Source organism: Triticum dicoccoides, chromosome 5B (assembly GCF_002162155.2).
Source record: "Triticum dicoccoides isolate Atlit2015 ecotype Zavitan chromosome 5B, WEW_v2.0, whole genome shotgun sequence".
NCBI classification, from domain to species: Eukaryota; Viridiplantae; Streptophyta; class Magnoliopsida; order Poales; family Poaceae; genus Triticum; species Triticum dicoccoides.
In genome coordinates, this window is record NC_041389.1 from 177057554 (window position 1) to 177062430 (window position 4877).

The following is a 4877-nucleotide window of genomic DNA, read 5'->3' on the forward strand; positions in this document are numbered from 1 at the left end:
TGGTGGGCGGTGATCGCCCTGCAGTGCCCTTGCCTCCTGAATCTCCTCAACTGCCTTGCTGATGAACTCCTGAGCGCCTAGAGCCTCATGACCTGTGCCTTCTCCTCGGAAGCATGCGCTGAAGCATGCCTCCACATGGTGCCCGAGTGCCTCCCTCGGGACGTCGGCTAGGTCTGAGGCCCTCTAGAGGAGAGCCCTCGAGCCCAACTTGAGAGGGGCGCTGGGCGTGGCATCCTATGCGATAGGTGAAAGTGCCCCATCCAGGCAAGCGAGGCTCAGCGGGACACTCTCAGGCGACGCCTCCTCATGAGACCCCTGGCCCAGCTGCAACTTCTTTGTCTTGGGAGCAACCTCAGGAGGTAGGACATCGCCCTCGTCTTCAGGGTTCTTGAGTGCTGCTGCTTGGTAGGAGCGCTCAAGAGAGCACACCGCGTCCTGTTGATGCCGCCGCTCCCTGGCACCTTTAGGATGTTGTAGCCGTGGTGCGTTGCCGCCATGAACTTGGCCAATGTTGGGTACCCGAGGATGGCGTTGTATGGCAGGCAAATGTCGGTGACGCTGAAGTCGATGAGCTCGGTGTGGTAGTTGTCGCGCTTGCCAATGGTGACAGGGAGGCGGACCTACGCTATCGGATGCGTGGAGCCGTTGGTCACTCCTGAGAAGGGCTTGGTAGGCTAAAGCTGCTCATATGGCACTTGGAGCCTATTGAATGTCTGGACAGAGAGAGCATTGAGCCCTGCTGAGCACTTGGTGACGACCACGTTGTTGATGACGGGCGAGCAGAGCATTGGGAGTGCGCCTGTAGTGGCCGCGCACTTGAGCTGGTCAGAGGAGTTGAAGGTGATGGCGTATTTGGACCACCTGAGCAGGCGTGTCACCGCGAGCTTGGGGAGCGCTGCGTTCACCTCGCGCGCGAACTGCTTGAAGATGTGGTGAGAGGCTGGGGCCTGAGAGCCGCCCTAGATGCAGGTGCTACCTCTTAAGCACTCCGTTGGTTTTCCCTTGAAGAGGAAAGGGTGATGCAGCAGAGCAGCGTCAGTATTTCCCTCAGTTTTTGAGAACCAAGGTATCAATCCAGTAGGAGGCTCCATAGGAGTCCCTCGTACCTACACAAACAAAAAAGAACCTCGCAACCAACGCGATAAAGGGGTTGTGAATCCCTTCACGGCCACTTGCGAAAGTGAGATCTAATAGAGATAATAAGATAAGATAAATATTTTTGGTATTTTTATGATATAGATTGAAAAGTAAAGATTGCAAAATAAAGTAGATCGGAAACTTATATGATGGAAAATAGACCCGGGGCCATAGGTTTCACTAGTGGCTTCTCTCAAGATAGCGTAAGTATTACGGTGGGTGAACAAATTATTGTCGAGCAATTGATAGAAAAGTGCATAGTTATGAGATTATCTAGGCATGATCATGTATATAGGCATCACGTCCGCGACAAGTAGACTGAAACGATTCTGCATCTACTACTATTATTCCACACATCGACCGCTATCCAGCATGCATCCAAAGTATTTAGTTCATAAGAACAGAGTAACGCATTAGGGAAGATGAAATGATGTAGAGGGATAAAATCAAGCAATATGATATAAACCACATCTTTTTATCCTCAATGGAAACAATACAATACGTGCCTTGCTGCCCCTGCTGTCACAGGGAAAGGACACCGCAAGATTGAACCCAAAGCTAAGCACTTCTCCCATTGCAAGAAATATCAATATAGTAGGCCAAACCAAACTGATAATTCAAAGAGACTTGCAAAGATAACCAATCACACATAAAAGAATTCAGAGGAGATTCAAATATCTCTAATAGATAAACTTGATCATAAACCCACAATTCATCGGATCTCGACAAACACATCGCAAAAAGAGTTACATCGAATAGATCTCCAAGAAGATCGAGGAGAACCTTGTATTGAGATTCAAAGAGAGAGATGGAGCCATCTAGCTAATAACTATGGACCTGAAGATCTATGGTAAACTACTCAAAACTCATCGGAGAGGCCTTGGAGATGATGTGGAAGCCCTCCGTGATCGATTCCCCCTCCGACGGAGCGCCGGAAAAGGCCCCAAGATGGGATCTCACGGGTACAGAAGGTTGTGGTGGTGGAAATATGGTTTCGTGGTGCTCCTTGATGTTTTCAGGGTATGGAGGTATTTATAGGCGAAGGAGGTCAGTCAGGGGAGCCACGAGGGGCCCACGAGGGCGGGGGCGTGCCCACCCCCATAGGGCGCACCTTGCACCCTCGTGGCCGCCTCGACTGCTTCTTGACGTCCACTCCAGGTCTCTTGGATAGCGTTTGTTCCAAAAAGATCGCTCCCGAAGGTTTCATTCTGTTTGGACTCCGTTTGATATTCCTTTTCTTTGAAACACTGAAATAGGCAAAAAAACAACAATTTGGGCTGGGCCTCCAGTTAGTAGGTTAGTCCCAAAAATGATACAAAAGTGTGTAGTAAAGCCCATAAACATCCAAAACGGGTAATATAATAGCATGGAACAATCAAAAATTATAGATACGTTGGAGACGTATCAAGCATCCCCAAGCTTAATTCCTGCTTGTCCTTGAGTAGGTACATGATAAAAACAGAATTTTTGATGTGGAATGCTACCTAGCATATTTCTCAATGTAATTTTCTTCATTGTGGCATGAATGTTCAGATCCAAATGATTCAAAATAAAAGTTCATATTGACATGAAAACAATAATACTTCAAGCATACTAACCAAGAAATCATGTCTTCTCAAAATAACATGGCTAAAGAAAGCTATCCCTACAAAATCATATGGTCTGGCTATGCTCTATCTTCATCACACAAAGTATTTAATCATGCACAACCTCGATGACAAGCCAAGCAATTGTTTTATACTTTAGTATTCTCAAACTTTTTCAACTTTCACACAATACATGAGTGTGACCATAGACATAGCACTATTTGTGGAATAGATTGGAGGTTGTGGAGAAGACAAAAAAGGAGAAGATAGTGTCACATCAACTAGGCGTATCAATGGGCTATGGAGATGCCCATTAATAGATATCAATGTGAGTGAGTAAGGATTGCCATGCAACCGATGCACTAGAGCTATAAGTGTATGAAAGCTCAACAAAAGAAACTAAGTGGGTGTGCAGCCAACTTCCTTGCTAATGAAGACCTAGGGCATTTTGAGGAAGCCCATCATTGGAATATGCAAGCCAAGTTCTACAATGAAAAATTCCCACTAGTATATGAAAGTGACAACATAGGATATTCTCTATCATGAAGATCATGGCGCTACTTTGAAGCACAAGTGTGGAAAGAGGATAGTAGCATTGTCCCTTCTCTCTTTTTCTCTCATTTTTTCTTTTTTTGGGCCTTTCTCTTTTTTTTCATCCGGAGTCTCATCCAACTTGTGGGGGAATCATAGTCTCCATCATCCTTTCCTCACTTGGGACAATGCTCTAATAATGAATATCATCATAGATTTATTTACTTACAACTCAAGATTACAACTCAATACTTAGAACAAAATATGACTCTATGTGGATGCCTCCGGCGGTGTACCAGGATATGCATTGAATCAAGAGTGACATGTATGAAATAATTATGAATGGTGGCATTGCCACAAATACAATGTCAACTACATGATCATGCAAAAGCAATATGACAATGATGGAGCGTGTCATAATAAATGGAATGGTGGAAAGTTGCATGGCAATATATCTCGGAATGGCTATGGAAATGCCATAATAGGTAGGTATGGTGACTGTTTTGAGGAAGGTATACAGTGGGTGTATGGTACCAGTGAAAGTTGCGCGGCACAAGAGAGTCTAGCAACGGTGGAAGGGTGAGAGTGCGTATAATCCATGGACTCAACATTAGTCATAAAGAACTCATATACTTATTGAAAAAATCTACAAGTTATCTAAACAAAGTACTACGCGCATGCTCCTAGGGTGATAGATTAGTAGGAAAAGACCATCGCTCGTCCCCGACCGCCACACATAAGGAAGACAATCAATAAATAAATCATGCTCCAACTTCATCACATAGTTGTTCACCATATGTGCATGCTATGGGAATCACAACTTCAACACACATATTGACTTTTGAAATAAAAAAGGGGTTTTTTTGCAACCGTTTTTTCTTGCCTATATCATATCATGGAAACCTTTTGCTTTGGAACGTGGAGAGATGGCTGAGTGGACTAAAGCGGCGGATTGCTAATCCATTGTACAATTTTTTTGTACCGAGGGTTCGAATCCCTCTCTTTCCGCTCCCTTGGATCATTTGGGACTTTTGAATTGGAAAGAATTCTGACCCCCGGATTTTCTCATAGATAGATGTTCGAAACAAATCCAATAAGAAAAAAAGGAATTTTTACTCCTCGCGTCCAGGATTCCATCCTGGGTCATTAGATACACAAATATTCCTCAAATTCACAACTACTCAACTAGCATGACTCTAATATCACCATCCTCATATCTCAAAACAATTATCAAGCATCAAATTGGCCATAGCATCCAATTCACTTTCTATGATAGTTTTTATTATATCCAACTTGGATGCCCATCATATTAGGCCAACTTTATAACCAAAGAAAATACTATGCTGTTCTAAAAGACTGTCAAAATAATATAAGTGAAGCATGAGAGATCAATAATTTCTACAAAATAAAACCACCGCCATGCTCTAAAAAGATATAAGTGAAGCACTAGTTCAAAATTGTCTAGCTCAAAAGATATAAGTGAAGCACATAGAGTATTCTAATAAATTCCGAATCATGTTGTGTCTCTCCCAAAAGGTCCGTACAGCAAGGATTATTGTGTTAAACTAAAAAGGTATGACTCACATCATACAAGACGCTCCAAGCAAAACACATATCATGTGG

At 43.7% G+C, this 4877-nt stretch overlaps 1 non-coding gene across 1 annotated transcript; it reads left to right on the forward strand.

Moving 5' to 3' along the window:
* Positions 1-4174: 4174 nt before the first annotated feature.
* TRNAS-GCU lies at positions 4175-4262 on the forward strand. The gene has a single exon. It is a non-coding gene; the product is annotated as a tRNA-Ser (tRNA).
* Positions 4263-4877: the final 615 nt, after the last annotated feature.